Source organism: Dendrobates tinctorius, unplaced genomic scaffold (genome assembly GCF_039654945.1).
Source record: "Dendrobates tinctorius isolate UK_male_01 unplaced genomic scaffold, ASM3965494v1 ptg000059l, whole genome shotgun sequence".
Classification (NCBI taxonomy): domain Eukaryota; kingdom Metazoa; phylum Chordata; class Amphibia; order Anura; family Dendrobatidae; genus Dendrobates; species Dendrobates tinctorius.
In genome coordinates, this window is record NW_027361727.1 from 15,628,824 (window position 1) to 15,642,078 (window position 13,255).

General features: G+C 49.3%; 1 protein-coding gene across 1 annotated transcript in view; it reads right to left on the reverse strand.

Moving 5' to 3' along the window:
* RASGRP2 (RAS guanyl releasing protein 2) overlaps positions 1 to 10,839 on the reverse strand; it is a 169,452-nt gene extending 158,613 nt beyond the window's left edge. The window contains exon 1 of the mRNA XM_073578445.1: positions 10,740 to 10,839. The gene's annotated coding sequence lies outside the window, so the exon portion shown is untranslated. The remainder of the gene's footprint in view (positions 1 to 10,739) is intronic.
* Between the last annotated feature and the right edge of the window lie 2,416 nt (positions 10,840 to 13,255).

Sequence of the window (13,255 nt, forward strand, 5' to 3'; positions counted from 1 at the left end):
CATATACTCATCACACATCCTCCATCCCATAGTCCAGTGCCCATATACCCATCATACATATCCGCCATCCCATAGTCCAGTGTCAATATACCCATCATAAATATCCTCCATCCCATAGTCCTGTGCCCCTATACCCATCACACAGCCTCCATCCCATAGTCCCGTGCTCATATACCCATTATTCACATCCTCCATCTCATAGCCCCGTGCCCATATACCCATCACACTTATCCTCCATCCCATAGTCCCGTGCCCATATACCCATCATACATATCCACAATCCCATAGTCCTATGCCCATATACCCATCATACATCCTCCATCCCATAGTCCCGTGCCCATATAACCATCATACATATCCTCCATCCCATAGTCCCATGCCCATATACCCATCACACATCCTCCATCCCATAGTCTCGTGCCCATATACCCATCATACATATCCTCCATCCCATAGTCCCGTGCCCATATTCCCATCATACATATCCTCCATCCCATAGTCCCGTGCCCATATACCCATCATACATATCCTCCATCCCATAGTCCCCTGCCCATATACCCATCATACATATCCTCCATCCCATAGTCCCATGCCCATATACCCATCACACATCATCCATCCCATAGTCCAGTGCCCATATAACCATCACACATCCTCCATCAAATAGTCCCGTGCCCATATACCCATCATACATATTCTCCATCCCATAGTCCTGTACCCATATTCCCATCATACATATCCTCCATCCCATAGTCTCGTGCCCATATAACCATCATACATATCCTCCATCCCATAGTCCCATGCCCATATACCCATCACACATCATCCATCCCATAGTCCCGTGCCCATATAACCATCACACATTCTCCATCCCATAGTCCCGTGCCCATATACCCATCACACATATTCTCCATCCCATAGTCCTGTACCCATATTCCCATCATACATATCCTCCATCCCATAGTCTCGTGCCCATATTCCCATCATACATATCCGCCATCCCATAGTCCCATGCCCATATAACCATCACACAGCCTCTATCCCATAGTCCCGTGCCAATATTCCCATCATACATATCCTCCATCCCATAGTCCCATGCCCATATACCCATCACACATATTCTCCATCCCATAGTCCTGTACCCATATACCCATCATACATATTCTCCATCCCATAGTCCCATGCCCATATACCCATCACACATCATCCATCCCATAGTCCCGTGCCCATATACCCATCACACATCATCCATCCCATAGTCCCGTGCCCATATACCCATCATACATATTCTCCATCCCATAGTCCTGTACCCATATACCCATCATACATATTCTCCATCCCATAGTCCTGTACCCATATACCCATCATACATATTCTCCATCCCATAGTCCCATGCCCATATACCCATCACACATCATCCATCCCATAGTCCCGTGCCCATATACCCATCACACATATTCTCCATCCCATAGTCCTGTACCCATATTCCCATCATACTTATCCTCCATCCCATAGTCCCGTGCCCATATACCCATCATACATATCCTCCATCCCATAGTCTCGTGCCCATATTCCCATCATACATATCCGCCATCCCATAGTCCCATGCCCATATAACCATTACACAGCCTCCATCCCATAGTCCCGTGCCAATATTCCCATCATACATATCCTCCATCCCATAGTCCCATGCCCATATACCCATCACACATCATCCATCCCATAGTCCCGTGCCCATATACCCATCATACATATTCTCCATCCCATAGTCCTGTACCCATATACCCATCATTCATATTCTCCATCCCATAGTCCCGTGCCCACATACCCATCATACATATTCTCCATCCCATAGTCCAGTGCCCATATACCCATCATACATATCCTCCATCCCATAGTCCTGTGCCCATATACCCATCATACATATCCTCCATCCCATAGTCCTGTGCCCATATACCCATCACACATCCTCCATCCCATAGTCCTGTACCCATATACCCATCATACATATCCTCCATCCCATAGTCCCGTGCCCATATACCCGTCATACATATCCTCCATCCCATAGTCCCGTGCCCATATACCCGTCATACATATCCTCCATCCCATAGTCCCATGCCCATATTCCCATCATACATATCCACCATCCCATAGTCCCGTGCCCATATACCCGTCATACATATCCTCCATCCCATAGGCCAGTGCCCATATTCCCATCATACATATCCACCATCCCATAGTCCCGTGCCCATATACCCGTCATACATATCCTCCATCCCATAGGCCAGTGCCCATATACCCATCATACATATCCACCATCCCATAGTCCAGTGCCCATATACCCGTCATACATATCCTCCATCCCATAGTCCCATGCCCATATACCCGTCATACATATCCTCCATCCCATAGTCCCGTGCCCATATTCCCATCGTACATATCCACCATCCCATAGTCCCGTGCCCATATACCCGTCATACATATCCTCCATCCCATAGTCCCGTGCCCATATACCCGTCATACATATCCTCCATCCCATAGTCCCGTGCCCATATACCCGTCATACATATCCTCCATCCCATAGTCCCGTGCCCATATTCCCATCATACATATCCACCATCCCATAGTCCCGTGCCCATATACCCGTCATACATATCCTCCATCCCATAGTCCCGTGCCCATATACCCGTCATACATATCCACCATCCCATAGTCCCGTGCCCATATACCCGTCATACATATCCACCATCCCATAGTCCCGTGCCCATATACCCGTCATACATATCCTCCATCCCATAGTCCCGTGCCCATATTCCCATCATACATATCCACCATCCCATAGTCCCGTGCCCATATACCCGTCATACATATCCACCATCCCATAGTCCCGTGCCCATATACCCGTCATACATATCCTCCATCCCATAGTCCAGTGCCCATATACCCGTCATACATATCCTCCATCCCATAGTCCCGTGCCCATATACCCGTCATACATATCCACCATCCCATAGTCCCGTGCCCATATACCCGTCATACATATCCACCATCCCATAGTCCCGTGCCCATATTCCCATCACACATCCTCCATCCCATAGTCCCGTGCCCATATACCCGTCATACATATCCTCCATCCCATAGTCCCGTGCCCATATACCCGTCATACATATCCTCCATCCCATAGTCCCGTGCCCATATACCCGTCATACATATCCTCCATCCCATAGTCCCGTGCCCATATACCCGTCATACATATCCTCCATCCCATAGTCCCGTGCCCATATACCCGTCATACATATCCTCCATCCCATAGTCCCGTGCCCATATTCCCATCACACATCCTCCATCCCATAGTCCCGTGCCCATATACCCGTCATACATATCCTCCATCCCATAGTCCCGTGCCCATATACCCGTCATACATATCCTCCATCCCATAGTCCCATGCCCATATACCCATCATACATATCCTCCATCCCATAGTCCCATGCCCATATTCCCATCATACATATCCTCCATCCCATAGTCCCGTGCCCATATTCCCATCACACATCCTCCATCCCATAGTCCCGTGCCCATATACCCGTCATACATATCCTCCATCCCATAGTCCCGTGCCCATATACCCATCATACATATCCTCCATCCCATAGTCCCATGCCCATATTCCCATCATACATATCCTCCATCCCATAGTCCCGTGCCCATATTCCCATCACACATCCTCCATCCCATAGTCCCGTGCCCATATACCCGTCATACATATCCTCCATCCCATAGTCCCGTGCCCATATACCCGTCATACATATCCTCCATCCCATAGTCCCGTGCCCATATACCCGTCATACATATCCTCCATCCCATAGTCCCGTGCCCATATACCCGTCATACATATCCTCCATCCCATAGTCCCGTGCCCATATTCCCATCATACATATCCACCATCCCATAGTCCCGTGCCCATATACCCGTCATACATATCCTCCATCCCATAGTCCCGTGCCCATATACCCGTCATACATATCCACCATCCCATAGTCCCGTGCCCATATACCCGTCATACATATCCACCATCCCATAGTCCCGTGCCCATATACCCGTCATACATATCCTCCATCCCATAGTCCCGTGCCCATATTCCCATCATACATATCCACCATCCCATAGTCCCGTGCCCATATACCCGTCATACATATCCTCCATCCCATAGTCCAGTGCCCATATACCCGTCATACATATCCTCCATCCCATAGTCCCGTGCCCATATACCCGTCATACATATCCACCATCCCATAGTCCCGTGCCCATATACCCGTCATACATATCCACCATCCCATAGTCCCGTGCCCATATTCCCATCACACATCCTCCATCCCATAGTCCCGTGCCCATATACCCGTCATACATATCCTCCATCCCATAGTCCCGTGCCCATATACCCGTCATACATATCCTCCATCCCATAGTCCCGTGCCCATATACCCGTCATACATATCCTCCATCCCATAGTCCCGTGCCCATATACCCGTCATACATATCCTCCATCCCATAGTCCCGTGCCCATATACCCGTCATACATATCCTCCATCCCATAGTCCCGTGCCCATATTCCCATCACACATCCTCCATCCCATAGTCCCGTGCCCATATACCCGTCATACATATCCTCCATCCCATAGTCCCGTGCCCATATACCCGTCATACATATCCTCCATCCCATAGTCCCATGCCCATATACCCATCATACATATCCTCCATCCCATAGTCCCATGCCCATATTCCCATCATACATATCCTCCATCCCATAGTCCCGTGCCCATATTCCCATCACACATCCTCCATCCCATAGTCCCGTGCCCATATACCCGTCATACATATCCTCCATCCCATAGTCCCGTGCCCATATACCCATCATACATATCCTCCATCCCATAGTCCCATGCCCATATTCCCATCATACATATCCTCCATCCCATAGTCCCGTGCCCATATTCCCATCACACATCCTCCATCCCATAGTCCCGTGCCCATATACCCGTCATACATATCCTCCATCCCATAGTCCCGTGCCCATATACCCGTCATACATATCCTCCATCCCATAGTCCCGTGCCCATATACCCATCATACATATCCTCCATCCCATAGTCCCGTGCCCATATACCCATCATACATATCCTCCATCCCATAGTCCCGTGCCCATATACCCGTCATACATATCCTCCATCCCATAGTCCCATGCCCATATACCCGTCATACATATCCTCCATGCCATAGTCCCGTGCCCATATTCCCATCACACATCCTCCATCCCATAGTCCCGTGCCCATATACCCATCATACATATCCTCCATCCCATAGTCCCGTGCCCATATACCCATCATACATATCCTCCATCCCATAGTCCCGTGCCCATATACCCATCATACATATCCTCCATCCCATAGTCCCGTGCCCATATACCCGTCATACATATCCTCCATCCCATAGTCCCGTGCCCATATACCCATCATACATATCCTCCATCCCATAGTCCTGTTCCCATATACCCGTCATACATATCCTCCATCCCATAGTCCCGTGCCCATATTCCCATCATACATATCCACCATCCCATAGTCCCGTGCCCATATACCAGTCATACATATCCTCCATCCCATAGTCCCGTGCCCATATACCCATCATACATATCCTCCATCCCATAGTCCCGTGCCCATATACCCGTCATACATATCCACCATCCCATAGTCCCGTGCCCATATACCCGTCATACATATCCACCATCCCATAGTCCCGTGCCCATATACCCGTCATACATATCCTCCATCCCATAGTCCCGTGCCCATATTCCCGTCATACATATCCACCATCCCATAGTCCCGTGCCCATATACCAGTCATACATATCCTCCATCCCATAGTCCCGTGCCCATATACCCGTCATACATATCCACCATCCCATAGTCCCGTGCCCATATACCCGTCATACATATCCACCATCCCATAGTCCCGTGCCCATATACCCGTCATACATATCCTCCATCCCATAGTCCCGTGCCCATATTCCCATCATACATATCCACCATCCCATAGTCCCGTGCCCATATACCAGTCATACATATCCTCCATCCCATAGTCCCGTGCCCATATACCCGTCATACATATCCACCATCCCATAGTCCCGTCCCCATATACCCGTCATACATATCCTCCATCCCATAGTCCAGTGCCCATATACCCGTCATACATATCCTCCATCCCATAGTCCCGTGCCCATATACCCGTCATACATATCCACCATCCCATAGTCCCGTGCCCATATACCCGTCATACATATCCACCATCCCATAGTCCCGTGCCCATATTCCCATCACACATCCTCCATCCCATAGTCCCGTGCCCATATACCCGTCATACATATCCTCCATCCCATAGTCCCGTGCCCATATACCCGTCATACATATCCTCCATCCCATAGTCCCGTGCCCATATACCCGTCATACATATCCTCCATCCCATAGTCCCGTGCCCATATACCCGTCATACATATCCTCCATCCCATAGTCCCGTGCCCATATACCCGTCATACATATCCTCCATCCCATAGTCCCGTGCCCATATTCCCATCACACATCCTCCATCCCATAGTCCCGTGCCCATATACCCGTCATACATATCCTCCATCCCATAGTCCCGTGCCCATATACCCGTCATACATATCCTCCATCCCATAGTCCCATGCCCATATACCCGTCATACATATCCTCCATCCCATAGTCCCGTGCCCATATACCCGTCATACATATCCTCCATCCCATAGTCCCGTGCCCATATACCCGTCATACATATCCTCCATCCCATAGTCCCGTGCCCATATACCCATCATACATATCCTCCATCCCATAGTCCCGTGCCCATATACCCGTCATACATATCCTCCATGCCATAGTCCCGTGCCCATATTCCCATCACACATCCTCCATCCCATAGTCCCGTGCCCATATACCCATCATACATATCCTCCATCCCATAGTCCCGTGCCCATATACCCATCATACATATCCTCCATCCCATAGTCCCGTGCCCATATACCCATCATACATATCCTCCATCCCATAGTCCCGTGCCCATATACCCATCATACATATCCTCCATGCCATAGTCCCGTGCCCATATTCCCATCACACATCCTCCATCCCATAGTCCCGTGCCCATATACCCATCATACATATCCTCCATCCCATAGTCCCGTGCTCATATACCCGTCATACATATCCTCCATCCCATAGTCCCGTGCCCATATACCCGTCATACATATCCTCCATGCCATAGTCCCGTGCCCATATTCCCATCACACATCCTCCATCCCATAGTCCCGTGCCCATATACCCATCATACATATCCTCCATCCCATAGTCCCGTGCTCATATACCCGTCATACATATCCTCCATCCCATAGTCCCGTGCCCATATACCCATCATACATATCCTCCATGCCATAGTCCCGTGCCCATATTCCCATCACACATCCTCCATCCCATAGTCAAGTGCCCATATACCCATCATACATATCCTCCATCCCATAGTCCCGTGCCCATATACCCATCATACATATCCTCCATCCCATAGTCCCGTGCCCATATACCCATCACACATCCTCCATCCCATAGTCAAGTGCCCATATACCCATCATACATATCCTCCATCCCATAGTCCCGTGCCCATATACCCATCACACATCCTCCATCCCATAGTCAAGTGCCCATATACCCATCATACATATCCTCCATCCCATAGTCCCGTGCCCATATACCCGTCATACATATCCTCCATCCCATAGTCCCGTGCCCATATACCCGTCATACATATCCTCCATCCCATAGTCCCGTGCCCATATACCCGTCATACATATCCTCCATCCCATAGTCCCGTGCCCATATTCCCATCACACATCCTCCATCCCATAGTCCCGTGCCCATATACCCGTCATACATATCCTCCATCCCATAGTCCCGTGCCCATATACCCGTCATACATATCCTCCATCCCATAGTCCCATGCCCATATACCCATCATACATATCCTCCATCCCATAGTCCCATGCCCATATTCCCATCATACATATCCTCCATCCCATAGTCCCGTGCCCATATACCCGTCATACATATCCTCCATCCCATAGTCCCATGCCCATATTCCCATCATACATATCCTCCATCCCATAGTCCCATGCCCATATTCCCATCATACATATCCTCCATCCCATAGTCCCGTGCCCATATACCCGTCATACATATCCTCCATCCCATAGTCCCATGCCCATATTCCCATCATACATATCCTCCATCCCATAGTCCCATGCCCATATTCCCATCACACTTCCTCCATCCCATAGTCCCGTGCCCATATACCCGTCATACATATCCTCCATCCCATAGTCCCGTGCCCATATACCCGTCATACATATCCTCCATGCCATAGTCCCGTGCCCATATTCCCATCACACATCCTCCATCCCATAGTCCCGTGCCCATATACCCATCATACATATCCTCCATCCCATAGTCCCGTGCCCATATACCCGTCATACATATCCTCCATGCCATAGTCCCGTGCCCATATTCCCATCACACATCCTCCATCCCATAGTCCCGTGCCCATATACCCATCATACATATCCTCCATCCCATAGTCCCGTGCCCATATACCCATCATACATATCCTCCATCCCATAGTCCCGTGCCCATATACCCATCATACATATCCTCCATCCCATAGTCCCGTGCCCATATACCCGTCATACATATCCTCCATCCTATAGTCCCGTGCCCATATTCCCATCACACATCCTCCATCCCATAGTCCTGTGCCCATATACCCATCATACATATCCTCCATCCCATAGTCCCGTGCTCATATACCCGTCATACATATCCTCCATCCCATAGTCCCGTGCCCATATACCCGTCATACATATCCTCCATGCCATAGTCCCGTGCCCATATTCCCATCACACATCCTCCATCCCATAGTCAAGTGCCCATATACCCATCATACATATCCTCCATCCCATAGTCCCGTGCCCATATACCCGTCATACATATCCTCCATCCCATAGTCCCGTGCCCATATACCCATAATACATATCCTCCATCCCATAGTCCCGTGCCCATATACCCATCATACATATCCTCCATCCCATAGTCCCGTGCCCATATACCCATCACACATCCTCCATCCCATAGTCAAGTGCCCATATACCCATCATACATATCCTCCATCCCATAGTCCCGTGCCCATATACCCATCATACATATCCTCCATCCCATAGTCCCGTGCCCATATACCCGTCATACATATCCTCCATCCCATAGTCCCGTGCCCATATACCCATCATACATATCCTCCATCCCATAGTCCTGTTCCCATATACCCGTCATACATATCCTCCATCCCATAGTCCCGTGCCCATATTCCCATCATACATATCCTCCATCCCATAGTCCCGTGCCCATATACCCATCACACATCCTCCATCCCATAGTCAAGTGCCCATATACCCATCATACATATCCTCCATCCCATAGTCCCGTGCCCATATACCCATCACACATCCTTCATCGCATAGTAAAAAAATTGTAAAAATATTTTACAATAAATAAATAATAATGTTTACAAATATATAAATAGCCCTCATATTACACAATTCAGACAGCCCGCAGTCACCACTAGGTGGCGCTCACAGAACAGACTAGTACAACTCCCACTGTGATCCAGTATAAACTAGCAGCAGGTTCGGGGTAATCTTATTTATGGTGGCAGCAGGGACCAGTACCATAAGCATTTACACCTATGTATTGCCCCTTGTGGCAAATTTTTAAAAGACTGATCAGAAAAAAATAACAATAAAAAAAAGTGGTGACAAGCGAACGTGCTGGGATAAGGTGTTATCTGAGCATGCTCTGGTACTAACCAAGGGATTTCGGCGTGCTCGAATAATATGTTCCGAGTCCCCACAGCTGAATGTCTCGCGGCTGTTTGGGAGCCGCAACACGTGCAGGGATACGATCCAATACTCTCGTACGTGGAGAATAAAAAAAAAAAAAAAAATGTTTCTCCATCTTCTCCGTTCAGTCAGCCCGTGAACATTGGAGCATACTCGGATGTCATCTGAGTGCAGTCTGATTTTTTTTTTTTTCAACGGCTCCTCTCCGCCGTTCTTGCACAACGCATTGACTCTCTCTGGTGGAAGTGACGCTCTTTCCAGCCAGAACCGGTCACATCTATATTTTTTTGGGGGGGGGGTTTACCAGTAAGCCCCAGTTCACACTGATACATCACATTTTGATGGAGATATTGGCTAAACTAAGAAAAAAAATGACATGACAGTGAGTGTCGTAAAAATTAAAAAGGCTGCGTTCATTTTCCTTTCTTTTTTTTTTTTTGCAAAGTGTTTAGTGTCAGATGTAGCAGAGCCAATTCTGTCACCGGGCTCCATGTGTTAGCTGTCGCTTTATATGGGTTTATATTTAAAAAAAAAAAAATGCATGCAGCCCTCAGAGGGTTAAACCAGTGGAAATGTCTGTGTGTAACACAAAGTCTGGATATTAGTGTCTGATGAAGCCATAAACCTAGTGGATCCCAGTGGAATGTAGTAGTAGTAGTGGGATGCAGACCCAGCAGAGGGGGCGCCCGGGGACTACAACCCCCAGCCGGACTGCAGAGCAGCACTGCACCTACCTCAGCCCAGGGCTTGTGATGGGACTCAGCCCCTCCGTGCCACTTTTCAGCGCCCAGCCTCCCCCTCCTGCGGTAGGATGAGAGTTACACTTCCTCCCTGTGCATCTGGCCAGGAAACAGCAACAGATAATGAACAAGTCGCGTTTAACCCCAACACAGCAACATCCTTCTCTGGTATGTGAGGGGTGAGGCCAGGGCCACCCAGCAGCAGCAGCCAGAGAGAGTGCCCAGTCCTGTGCCAGCCACACTGAGGGCAGAAGAAGCTCCAATGATCAGCATCAGCAGAGACCTCCTCTGTCCCCAAATATAAGCCACACTGCAACTCTCACACTGACCGAGTGCAGCTCTCACACTGACCGAGTGCAGCTCTCACACTGACCGAGTGCAGCTCTCACACTGACCGAGTGCAGCTCTCACACTGACCAAGTGCAACTCTCAAACTGACCGAGTGCAACTCTCACACTGACCGAGTGCAGCTCTCACACTGACCGAGTGCAACTCTCACACTGACCGAGTGCAGCTCTCACACTGACCGAGTGCAACTCTCACACTGACCGAGTGCAACTCTCACACTGACCGAGTGCAGCTCTCACACTGACCGAGTGCAACTCTCACACTGACCGAGTGCAGCTCTCACACTGACCGAGTGCAGCTCTCACACTGACCGAGTGCAGCTCTCACACTGACCGAGTGCAGCTCTCACACTGACCGAGTGCAACTCTCAAACTGACCGAGTGCAACTCTCACACTGACCGAGTGCAGCTCTCACACTGACCGAGTGCAACTCTCACACTGACCGAGTGCAGCTCTCACACTGACCGAGTGCAACTCTCACACTGACCGAGTGCAACTCTCACACTGACCGAGTGCAGCTCTCACACTGACCGAGTGCAACTCTCACACTGACCGAGTGCAGCTCTCACACTGACCGAGTGCAGCTCTCACACTGACCGAGTGCAACTCTCACACTGACCGAGTGCAGCTCTCACACTGACCGAGTGCAACTCTCACACTGACCGAGTGCAACTCTCACACTGACCGAGTGCAGCTCTCACACTGACCGAGTGCAGCTCTCACACTGACCGAGTGCAACTCTCACACTGACCGAGTGCAGCTCTCACACTGACCGAGTGCAACTCTCACACTGACCGAGTGCAACTCTCACACTGACCGAGTGCAACTCTCACACTGACCGAGTGCAGCTCTCACACTGACCGAGTGCAACTCTCACACTGACCGAGTGCAGCTCTCACACTGACCGAGTGCAACTCTCACACTGACCGAGTGCAACTCTCACACTGACCAAGTGCAACTCTCACACTGACCGAGTGCAGCTCTCACACTGACCGAGTGCAACTCTCACACTGACCGAGTGCAACTCTCACACTCGCCTAGTATAACTCTCACATTCTCACACTCACCTTTTACAACTCCCATATTCACCTAGTACAACCCTCATACTCACCTAGTACAACTCTCACATTCTCACACTCACCTAGTACAATTCTCACACTGACCAAGTACAACTCTCACACTGACCAAGTGCAACTCTGACACTCACCCAGTGCAACTCTCACACTGACTAAGTGCAACTCTCACACTCGCCTAGTATAACTCTCACATACTCGCACTCACCTAGTACAACTCTCACACTGACCAAGTACAACTCTGACACTCACCCAGTGCAACTCTCACATTCTCACACTCACCTTTTACAATTCTCACACTCACCTAGTACAACTCCCATATTCACCTAGTACAACCCTCATACTCACCTAGTACAACTCTCATATTCTCACGCTCACATAGTACAACTCTCACACTGACCAAATACAACTCTCACACTGACCAAATACAACTCTCACACTGACCAAGTGCAACTCTGACACTCACCCAGGGCAACTCTCACACTGACCAAGTGCAGCTCTCACACTGACTAAGGGCAACGCTCACACTCGCCTAGTATAACTCTCACATTCTCACACTCACCAAGAACAACTCATATTCACCTAGTACAACTCTCACACTCGCCTAGTACAACTCTCACACTTTCACACTCACCTTGTACAACTCTCACACTTTCACACTCACCTTGTACAACTCTCATACTCACCTAGTACAACTCTCACACTGACCAAGTGCAACTCTGACACTCACCCAGTCCAACTCTCACACTGACTAAGTGCAACTCTCACACTCGCCTAGTATAACTCTCACATTCTCACACTCACCTTTTACAACTCTCACACTCACCTAGTACAACTCCCATATTCACCTAGTACAACCCTCATACTCACCTAGTACAACTCTCATATTCTCACACTCACCTAGTACAACTCTCACACTGACCAAGTACAACTCTCACACTGACCAAGTGCAACTCTGACACTCACCCAGTGCAACTCTCACACTGACTAAGTGCAACTCTCACACTCGCCTAGTATAACTCTCACATTCTCACACTCACCTTTTACAACTCTCACACTCACCTAGTACAACTCCCATATTCACCTAGT